We start from the raw sequence: 12,177 nt of genomic DNA, 5'->3' as shown, positions 1-12,177 counted from the left end.
TTTGTACCATTAGTTTTGCTTTTAAAAGAATTATTTATTGCTAAAATGTATTTTGTTTGTCTGATATTGCAGGTGAAAGAAATTAAGGTGTTTAAAATAACGCCTGACGCTACTTGGTAGAACTTGGAAAATCTCTTAGGGCTAATTTTTGTTCAATTTTTCAATGGGCATTTCCGGTAATTTTATAACTATAAATGCCCAAACTTCCCTTGCCTAAACTCCACTTGAAAAGCTCTAGAATCTCACGTTTCTTTAAACTGACAAAAACCCACGAAATTTTAACCCTCACGTCGTGCGATTTTTCGATTCAGTGGCCATGGAGGGTAATTCCCCAACGAAATCAAAGGGCAAGAAAGAAACAGAGCATGAGCGAAAGGATAATTGGCCCTCATTTGGACCTCCACCCACTCCTCCTTGTTGATTTTGTTGCCCTTAACTCATAGTTTGTAATTATGCAAAAACAAATTTATATTCAATAAAGTTATGGTTTCATATTCAATCAATTTGTTGTTGAATTTATAGCATTGCATTGTCCAAATCCAATAAACTAGACATCCAATGTTATTTTCATGTAACCAGGACAATATGTATACTGGGTATATATTTGATATACCATCGATATTAAAGTGGATAATGTCCCGGAAATAACCTAGAGGGTTTATAGTATATGGATAAGGCTGGAGACTTTATCTTGGCAACACTGTGGATACGACCCACTTTGTAAATGTTACAGACCACCCGATCTAGGTCGTTCGTGTGGAGACATTCGAGTGGAGGTATCCTATACAATGAGTTTGTATAAGACAGGACTGCGAAATAGCCAATCTTTAGATGTAATACCGTTGACTAATAGATTGCTATTTTATAGGATGACCAGACAACTCATTCTCAATCCTGAGTGAGTTATGGAATCATGCCCATGAGGGTTTGTTCTTTGATCTGTATAGGTGTGAGTGACCCGAGTTGCCAACTCAACATTCCTACCATTTTAGGGACAAGACCGAGTAGAGAGCTGGGAACATAACTTCATAAGATCGAATGCACTCCTCCCTGACTTTAGTGGAGTAGATGAGTATTCCCTTTAGTGCTAACTCTAAGACTTGAACAAGGAGTCCCACCCTCTCACTGGCCCAAAAGAGAATTCTGGTTATTAGTCGGACCATAACCAGGTTGTTTATTAGAGGATCAATGGTACTTAAGCTACAAGATGTAACACAGGGGTAAAACGATAATTTGACCCGTCTGTGGTTACGAACACTAGTGAAGGATTGATATGTTGTTAATGGTCGAGATCCGTGGACACGGAAATATTCTATAGTGAGAAGAGTGTTGTTGCAGGTTTTTAGTGAAGTAACTAGTAGTTAATTTATGTTGGTTAAGGTGGTTAATGAGTGTAACCAATTAATCTCGTAACGTTGGAGCTTCTGATCTATAGGTCCAATAGGTCCCTTTGCTAGCTTGTAAAGGGTAATTAAGAACATTAAGTCTTCGAAAGAATTTGAATTGTTCAAATTTAATTGAAAGAAATTTGAGTTAATTGTGTATGACACAATTTATTATAATGTATGATGATAAATTATAAAACTATATATTATGAGAGAATAATGTGAATTGAATTCATATTAAAACTATAGGTTAAAGTTTAATGTGAATTAGATTCCCGTTAAATACTATAGGTTATAGTTGAATGTGAATTAGATTCATATTAAATACTATAGATTGCAAGGGAAATGTATACTTGAATATGACTAAAATATTTATTAGTTTAATTAAATATGATTTAATTAAATTATGTTTATTTATTTAATTAATTAAATAAGATTTAATTAATTACTAATTAAATTAAAATAGTTTTAATTAATTAATTAATTTATTTACTTATTAAATTAAATATAATAATTATAATAATTATTAATTATGTTAATTATGTTATTTAATAACATAATTAACAAAATCCCACTACTTCCCATAATTTTTGCTTCGAAGTGGTGAGGTGGAGAGTGGGAAGTTACTTCCACTCGTTCTCTTCCCTCATATCGTTAAATTAGAAAGTTTTTTCTATGATTCGGGTTGCTTCATTTTTCTGGCAAAAGGTTGTACAAAAAACAAAAAAGGCGTTCTCTCTCATTACCTTAATATGTCTAGACAATTCCCAGTTGTCCCTTCTCGAATAATTAAGATCCCACAATTCGGGTTCTTAATCCTAGAGACGTAGCAAGGTTGCTTTGTGCTGGTGTTCTTTCGTTCGTGCGATCGTGTTAGTTTGTTCGTGTCGAATCAAAATTCGGGTTCGAGGAAGAAGATTTCCCAACGGTCTTCAAATGTAAGTTCTCTTCCTCCCGTGAGACTTAACTTATTGTTTAGATTATAATCGGTTCTATTTAAAAAATCGACAATGTATAATTTATAAACATAATCGAATCACAAGCGATCAACTACTTCTGCTGGGGATTCAATCTTATCACTCCCGAACCATTCCATTAGAACTATCCCAAGCACCAAGAAGACAGGTTCACCCTCCATTTATGACGCCTTTTCCCCCATCTTTTATTCAAGTCCTGCATACACTAGCCAAATCTCACACGCAGCATGTTATGGATGAGAAAATCCTAATTTTCAACAATTCAAATTCCCTTTATTTAAGGAATTCAAAAGAGAAGATTTCTTGATGGCCTTATGATTCAGGAGAAGATTTCCTATATTCAAAAGGAGAAGATATCATATATTCAAAAGTAGAAGATATCCTGATTGCGTCAAGATTCTCTCAAGATTCAGATAACCAGATTTCCTAGATATATTAGGACTCGAATTCTACAATCCCTAGAGGGATTAAGATTCAACTCCTATAAACAGAGAAGTAAGCCAAACCCTAAAGGTATGCTCACAACACTCTACAATTTATACTCAACTACTCTGATTTTGATTTAAACATCGGAGCCTGTGTGGCAAGAGCCACACGGTCTTTAATGTTGTTTTGTTTTGCCGGTCTCGTCGATCCCTTTTATTTTATAAGATTGGGGCGAATTTGGCAGAATCCCAAGAGCCCAAATTTCTGCATCAACAATTGGCGCCGTCTGTGGGAACGACTAAGATCTAAAAGCCAACAATATGAACTCTTGAGAGATCAACCGTGTTCCGACTACGATTGTCATCCAAGAAGAGGGATGAACCAAGGACAGGTCTTACGTGATGAAATTTCGAAGGAGATAAGCCCACGAGTTTCAAGATAGGGAGAGCAACATGCCCAGAACCCTAATCAAATCAACGAGGATGACGACAAGGTCTTGATAGTGAAGTGAGAACATGTCATGCCAATAGTTCAACATCTCCAGTAGGTGACCACTTAACCACCAGAAGGATGGAAACAGATCATGCCATGAGATTAGATCACGCAACCGGTTTAATACCCTTGACAGATAACGACACAATCGACTGCGATGAAAAGGCCGACCCGAGCCCTGGTCATCACATGGAATCACCCACCCGAGACAGGGAAAAACCTGCTGAAGATTTAGAATCGATCCCTTTAACATACGAATAACAACAAATTAACTGAGAACTACTCGGATCCGAGAGATCTAGGGATAAACAAATCGACATGGATTTTGAAGGCTCCTATTTTCTGAGATAGACGAGGAAAAAGCAAATCAACAAGTTCTGGGCCAGGACCCAAAACGAATGAATCAACAAATTCCAAGACAAATATTGGGTAACATAAGTCAACCCATAAGAAGAAGAAGAACTGCTTAAACGCGATGAGGTCTGTGACAAAGCAAGTCTACATGTTATGGGGCAAGACCTAGAGCAAGCAAATCGACAAGTTCCAGGACAAATCCAGGATGAGCTATATCGACAGATTCCAAAATAGGTTCCAGGAGAAACGACAACAAATCCCATAATGGAGAAAGCAACTTGATGAAGTTCTAAGGCATCCAAAAGACAAACTGACTACTGTGAAAAGTCAAGGGAAAGTATCAAAAACACAACCCTCCGTTTGAAAAACTCAAACAACAAAAGGCAACCTACGTCCGACCGAGCTCCACGGAAGGACAAAACTAATCATGACCAGACTCTGGAGCATGACCGGATCCAAGGCATGGCAAGGTCTCTGCTGAATAGATGTCTTCTACCAACTAGGTTTATACTGTAGACTAGGTGTCTTCCACCGACCAGGTATATAAAGTCAGCAGGACATAACTTTGTCCTCACTCACGTGCTTCCTAGTAAAATGACTAGGAGGTCACCCAACCTAAGATTACTCTAAGCCAAGTACGTTTTACTTTGGAATTCTTACAATTGAACCACCGAAAAGGAAGGTACACCTTGTTGATATAGGTAGTGACTATCAATTCTTTTTAAGCCTTTATTGACCACTCTTCCATGATCTCGGGATCCCTCTCATTTGGATGTGGTATCAGTTCATTCATGTACCCCTCCTCTCTAGTTGGGTGTCACATGCCCACCAGCTTCCGCCTTGGTTCGTCCCCGAACCACATCCTACTGGGAGAGGTTCCCGCTCTGATACCAACTGTAACGCCCCAGGATTTTCAACAATTCCAAATGGGGACCGTTACTAAGACTACCTAAAATTTTCACTTAAACAAGGGAATTAACTTCACCACAAGACTAAACAATAAAAACCACCATACTTCTTCTGCGCTACTCTGATTTCAACACGCACGAGAGCTTGAACAAACAAAACAACAACACTAAAGATTTAAGAAAAACTCAAATCCTTTACAGATAATCCATTTAATACCAACTTCACATTATCCAAACACCTGAAGGAAACCTTTACTAACCATAAACGATCCACTAATGAATATTAACATATCGAATGACAATGAAGCAAAAGCTAACTCAAGTTCGATTAACTTAAACAAATGTATTCATAAGCAGCCTAAGTAGGCGACAGTCCCATAATTCAAGAAGCTAACAAAATTAATGTTCTAAAAAGAATAATGAATTGACAACCTTAAAACATCATTTAAACCATAAAAGTAAACAAACCAACCACTAACAACTCAACTACAAGATGAAATAACTACAACTATCCTAACTAAAAGAAATTAAATGCAAGCAGCACAACTAATGGTCTTTCCAGTCAAGCCTCCTTTTCGCCACCACCATTCTAAAGAGTAACCCTGTTACCTACAAAGTTTGGTGAGAAAAACAAGGGGTGAGTACAACCACTCTTACCTACAAAGTTTGGTGAGAAAAATAAGGGGTGAGTACAACCACGGTATCCAGTAAGCAGTACACACTTGTAGGGTCATGCACAAACAACATGCTTAGCAAAGAACCCACACATCATGCTTATCAAAGAATCAACACATCATGCTTATCATTAACTTCAAGCCTTAAGTAAAAAGAAGCATATTAGAAGAAGCAGTTTATGCATAAATTTAACTAAACAAGCACCATACATGTCAAACTCATTCTTACATCTCAATTCACTAGTTCTCTTTCCTAATTCCTCCAAGACTTACTCCTTTGAGTCGTACCGACCCCTGACCTCGCATAGCCAAGGCATCCACACTTCTCTATGGTGCTCGATGTTGGACCTTGAAATTTATCCCCAAGGCTTCAACTACTACCAAACGTAATGGTCCTTGGCCTCCAAGCACCTCCTAACCTATCACACTATGTTAGCCCTCCAAATCTAACTCCTCGAATCATATCAACCCTTGCCATTTATTCCCAAGGCCTGACACTCATCTACAGAAGCTTGGCGTTCGACCTTGCCATTTATCCCCAAGGCCTTAAACTGTGCATCGACCTTTGACATTTATCCCTAAGGTATTGATGACTACTCAACGTATTGGTCCTTAGACTCCAAGCAATTTATGTTAGTCATCCAAGTCTAACACCTTGAATCGTATCGGCCCTTGCCATTTAATCCTAAGGCCCCGACACTCATCTACAGAAGCTTGATGTTCGACCTTGCCATTTATCCCAAGGGGCTTGAACTGTGCATCGACCCTTGACATTTATCCCCAAGGCATCGACGACTACTCAACGTATTGGTCACCGCCACCACATCAAGATCAAATACTAATTCAACAATTAGAATCACCGTGCCGACCCTCGACCTTTGTACCCGGAGCCTCCACACTCATCTCTACCAAGTTGGGGTATCGATCCCTGACTTTTGCACCTGGAGGCTCGATACCCAACTAGTGACGTGCCAGCCCTCTGGCCCTGTTAGTCTTCCATCCACTTCATTACATCCTGAAACTCTTACCAGAATCCTACATCCTTCTAAGCCATGACCCATGCTTAAATTATCTCACATCAATGCAACATGCGTTATATACGAACCTATGCAACTATCATTCATGCATGGTCATCAAGATCACAAGAATACATTTCTCTTAACATTCAGCATGCTTTGAATTAAGAAAAGGAAGCCAACACATATCTTATTAAACAAGTTCTCAATAGTTAATTTTCAAATACAAGTCGCACAACAAAGCCAGCATGCTCCAAACACAACAAATCATAGAACCAAAACCGTTAACACAACTTTCTCATTCATCCCAACCAGAACATAACATCAATCCAACGTTGTCAACCAATATTACATCCAACATATATATAGCTCATAATACAGTATATCCCATACCTACGTGTACTTCCAAATGTTACTCAACAATTATATCATAAACAACATTTATAAGGTATCATCAATCACAACAATCATTCAAAAGACACTCATAGATCCACAATCAAATAGCAAACAATCCCCTCAAGTACGGACTACTTACACACTCCTACGCCCTTTGATCTTGCGTTGTTTCAGTACCTAGGCATCCAATAAAAAAAAACATTGCATGTCAAAAACCATTTTTTTAGCCATAACAATTGATCATAAGAGAGTTCAAAGGGTTCGTTACCACAAAACTAACTTCGTATGGGCGTGGGTGACTTAGTCCTAATTCGAACAATAGTGGGCAACTTAGATCGAGCTCGGAATAAGTGTGGTTAAGCGCCGAATGCCCTTGAAATGCTGCTGTCCACGAGTTACAGCAGAGGAGACGCACCAAATCTGCTACCAAACACTGTTGTATACGAGCCTAGGTGACGAAGGAGTCGTTCTTTGGACCAGAAGCCATTGGAAGCTGCTGCCAAATGCCAATCTGTCACGAATGAATGCAAAACCACTCTAACTGCTGCGAGATCTATGTAGGACGCCGAAATTGCTGCTAGTCATGGTTTCAGGCCGCTGGGTTTCTTGTTCGTTGAACGCACACCACCGGAGAGATGCTGCAAATCGCCACCGTTTGTAGAGGGTCGCTGTTGAACATTGTGGGATCTCCTCGGAGTTACTCGAAGATGTAAGAAATCGGAGTGCGGGGGAGGAGCGATGCCAGATCTACGTGAAAAAGGAGGAGCAACACCTTATCGCCACCACTGCGTCGAGGAATCGTCAGAGGAACAATGCATCGCCACGAAGTGTTGTCACCGGAGAAGAGGCTGTGGTAGGTGTTTGGCGGGCGGCAGCTAGTGGATAGGGGAAGAAGAAGAAGAAGAAGAAGAAGAAAGAGAGAAGGGAAGGAGGTTTAGGGTTTTCTTTTTGTTTTAATTCATTTTTCTTTAATTTGTTTTAAAACTAAAAGCCCAATTCCTCATTCTTAAAGGAGGCCCAACTAAATAACACAATGGCCCAATACAATAGGCCCAATAATTACACTTTAGAAATCAAATAAAACCCACAATAATCCGAAATAAAATAGTTAACCTAAACTTTAAAACCCAAGAATAATAATCCAAAAGGTAGAATTTAGGAAAAATCCTAGAAACTGTGAATTTAAGATTTAACTAAAAATCTCTTACACAGGTCGATAACTTAAATTATATCAATCCAATGAAATAAAACTTAATTCTAATTTAGCCAAAAATTAGAATTTCAAAATTTGAAAATCCAAGAATTAAAGTTATCAGCTTACGGAAAAATCCAAAGACACTATTTATCTCATAAAATAAACGAGTCAGGGAACACGGGGCGTTACAACGATGCTCCTAGCATGGAATAGGTTCTCTCTTTATGCCTCCAATGGTTCTTCCCTGAATTGCACATTCGGGTTCCTCTTAGCCACTAAGGCTATATCATTGGAATCCTCCTCTACTTCCTCATTTTGACCACTTTCTTCTCTTTTCTCCTCAACCTCTACCCTTTCCTCCTCCTCATCATCCATGACTAGCTTTCCCTCTTTAAGGATCATGGTTCTTTGATTAAAGTAATTTCGGCTTATGTGGCCTACTCCATGACACTTAAAACATTTAATATCACTCTAGTCTTAGGAATTTCGGGTTGAGTTTTAGACTTGGATGACTCTCCCTTTTCATAATTAACTTTTGGTTTTGATTATAGGGATTTGTTCTCCATCTTGCTACTAGTGGTCTTAGGGGTAGATTTGACATACCTTTTAGCCCTTCTTTAGTTTTGCTCCTCTATCTTGATGGCGAGGTGTAGAAGTTCCTTCATGTCTTCATAGTGTTGCAAGTCAATTTTGTCTATTGTCCAGATTAAGACTATCCAATAATCGAGCCATGGTGGTCTCCTCATCTTCCTCTAGTTACAAACGGCTCATCAATATGTCCATCTCTTTATAGTAGTCTTCAACTCCTTTAGTGCCTTGATAGAGCTTATTAAGTTTCCTTGAATTTGCTCTATGGTAGTGTGGTGGCACAAATCTCCTATTCATGACCTTCTTAAATTCAATCCAAGAACCTATAGGTCCTTGATGGTTCCTTCTTCTATGAGACATCACTTTATCCCACCAAGTTAGTGCATAATCTTTAAAATGAGTGATTGCGAGAATTACCTTCTTGCCATCATCATAGTTGTGGCAAGCAAACACTAACTCATCCCATGATTCGAACTCTTCGGGTGTAGACTTTCCATGGAAGGTTGGGATTTTCAACTTAATGCTCCCAAGGTAGTTTTCCCTTCTTGGCCTCTCTTGGTGTTGTTGGAATCTTCCTTTTCCTTGGCCAATGTATCCTCTTCTTGGAGGACCCACATAAAAAGGTTCTTCATTAGCAAAATATTTATTTAAAGTACATACCACTTCTTCTTGGGAATCGTTGGATATCTCTCTTAGACTCATTGGTCTCCTTCGGTGTGGCATTCTTTGTGGCCTTTTCAATCCTTAAACACGTGTGTTCATCATTTGTAAGGATTCGGTAAGATCTTCTAGCCGTTCTGTGAACCTTGCAAAGGTTTTGATTTGAGTTTCTTCAAGTCTTTCATCGCTCACATTGGCATTGTCTCTTTCTTCTTGCGAGTCATGAGACTTTCCTCTTGTTGCCATCACTACACAAGTAAAGGTTAGTATAAACAAAGAAAAATTACTCTCACTCCCTTACTTAACCTCTCCACTTCCTCTCTTTTGGTAGGGTGGGTGTTGGTGTTGATACCCTTTGGAGATGCTCGCTTGAATGCTCGTGGCGAATCGGTCTTAGAACAAGTGAGTATAAGCCTACAAGCAACTTGCAAAAATATCCTTTTCTTTTTTTTCCTAGGGATCAATAGTATAGATGATACCAAAGACAAGAATCAAATGGCAACAAACAAAGACCAAATGATATTAAGAACAAAAGATACCAAATGATAATTAAGAAGTATAAGACAAGATATATAAAGACAACCTTGAGCCTAATGCTCTTGGTTCTAGGGACTGAACAACAATATGAAAATTGATGTCGAAGATAAACAAAGAAAAACTATGCAAATAAAATCAATGAAATCATATTTGTAGTGCAAACACACAAAAAATAATACTTACCAACAAAACGGTAGTCTTTGTGTTAAATAGGGTGCTTTGGGTAAAGGGTGTGTGATGTATACAACTTGGATAGGATTCCAACCAGTGGCATGTATATGGGCTGCCAAAAGCTTTGGAATTCGTTAGAGGGGGCTGCTCTCTCAAAGAAAATTATGGGGCTACACAAAAGGTCTCTCTCGGGTAGCCTAGTGGGTTAGGAGGCTGTCCACCTTCTTTTGGGCTATTCAACATGGTCAAAATAATTCAATAATATTTTTTTAAAGCAAAATATAATCAATGTTAGGATTACTTGCCAAAAAGAAATCGATTTGGAATATATTTTATGGCCGAAAGATTTTCTCCAAAATCGTCCAACTTCAAATATAGAAAGTTTTCTGCTTGGACATCTTCTCTTATATAGCTGATAACTTCTGCTACAGACCTCCGACCACAGCGATCTATATGTTCCTAGAAAGATCTTTCAAAGACCTTTAATTTGCTATCTAATTTGACTATATTGAGCAAAAAGGTCAGCAAGATATGAATTGTCGAAGTTGGGACTGGATTTTCTCGGTGGCTGCAGGATTTTCCAGAAAACAGTGTTAATGAAAAACTCAATAACTTTCAAACTACTAATCAAAATGTATCGATTCTGGTCTCTCTGGAAATCTAACTCACAGATCTTTTGAATGACACTAATTTTATGCAATTTCGACTTCTGAGCAAAACGATATGTATTTTTTAATTTGGTTCTTGGTTTTGTGCTATCTGCAGGATTCTCTCAAATTTTGGGGTTCGAAGAAAAATTTATAACATTGGCTATAGGGCTCGGATTAAGGTAAAACTTGGTTTGTTGAAAAGCTTTTGAGATGTGGAACACAAGTAAATAGGTTTTATACATTTTTAAGTAATTTTCAAAATAAAAAATTCTTTTCAAGAATGATAGATCAAGGGCACGCGAAAGACAAAAGAACAATGGATCTTTTTATGAGATTTTCGAATAAAGGAATGTAAAGACAATGACAAGAAATTTAAAGACAGAAAATAAACATATATCCCGGTCTAGAGCCTAAGCTCTGATACCAACTGATAAGCGACAACCTAAGCGTATTGAGCAACTCGAGCCACAAGCCACTTGAATCCAATTGTAGAGATGGTTCAACTCGAAAGGCTAAGAGTTAGAGAGATTACCTTTGCAGTATGATGTTACCTTGAGCAGACAGAATATTCACTATGCTAGAGGTCGAAAACACTCCACAAGTTTGATGACCAATCAAGCAAACATGCTAAAAGAGGTCAAATACGAAAGCCTAAATTCAACCATACAAAGGGAATCTATATTTGGCAGGGCTTTTGCACAAGGCAAAGGAATAAAAACACACTCTGTTTTATTCAATTTGAAAGATCTATGATCTCAACAATGAGGGGGTACACGTATATATAAAAGCCAAGACCCTTTGCATTTTAAGGAAAATAACAAAATTTAAAATAAAATAAAAATTGATAAATTCCTAAAAAGTATAAAACTTGCGTAAAAGTGAATTTCAAAGTGATAACTAAAGGAAATTAAATCAATATAAAATCCAACAAATCCAACTAACATAATCTAAAATCCAAAGGAAATCTATTCCTTAAATGGATGGAGTGGCCGACAAGGCAAAGGCTAGGCAGTCAATGGCGCGCGCGGGAGGGGCATGGCTGGCGCGGTTGGCGCGCGCATGGGCGGCGGAGAGGTGCTGGGCGCTAGGGGGGCGTGCGGTCGCTAGGCGTTGGGCGCTGGGGGAGTGCTAGGATCACTAGATGCTGGGTGCCGGGCGGCAAGGGTGCTGAGGGGCACGCGGTGCGTGCGGGCGTAGGCGCTGATGAACGTGCGAGCGTGGGTGCTGGGGGCGGTAGAGGCGCACAGGCACGTGAGGGTGCACGGGTGCTGGTGTGCAGGCACGGGCGACAGGTGTTAGTGAGCAGACGTGGGCAACAGGCAGCGTGCACAGGGGACAAGCGTTGTGAGGTTAGCAAGACGTTGGCGCACACAACTGGGGGCGTGATGTGAGGCTCTCGTGGCACGTTGGCGTGCGTCGCAAGGGGCGCGCGTAGAGGCGTGCACCTAACGGTGCATGCATGCGGGTGGCCTCTCGATAGGTTTGTCCTTGAAATGAGGCTGCTCACTTGGCTTCTCTTCTTCTCCATGCTTCTTTTTTACCTTAGTAGGTTTTTCATTGGTATTCAAAATGGCAAAATTTGTTGATGTGTCCAATGATGTCTCTTTAGTTTGGAGGGACTTTCCTCAAGCTGCTCTTAATTGTTGATGTAGGTGTCATTTTGGAGTGTTGGGCCAAATATGATCACATCATTTGGTCATGTTGATTTTCAATTAGCTTGTCGTTGCCATTTGAGATCTTAATATTCG

The 12,177-nt window shown here is 39.2% G+C and overlaps 1 long non-coding RNA gene across 1 annotated transcript; it reads right to left on the bottom strand.

Moving 5' to 3' along the window:
- Positions 1 to 4,844: 4,844 nt before the first annotated feature.
- On the bottom strand, positions 4,845 to 7,575 carry LOC148208624 (uncharacterized). The gene is made up of 3 exons (XR_015788416.1): positions 6,897 to 7,575; positions 6,768 to 6,805; positions 4,845 to 5,151 (listed from the first exon to the last, which is right to left on the bottom strand). It is a non-coding gene; the product is annotated as an uncharacterized LOC148208624 (long non-coding RNA).
- Positions 7,576 to 12,177: the final 4,602 nt, after the last annotated feature.

The sequence above is a fragment of the Momordica charantia genome (genome assembly GCF_013281855.1).
Source record: "Momordica charantia cultivar OHB3-1 chromosome 10 unlocalized genomic scaffold, Mcharantia_2.0 BLBB01000010.1, whole genome shotgun sequence".
Taxonomy (NCBI): Eukaryota; Viridiplantae; Streptophyta; class Magnoliopsida; order Cucurbitales; family Cucurbitaceae; genus Momordica; species Momordica charantia.
This window is presented reverse-complemented; position numbering and strand designations above follow the sequence as displayed.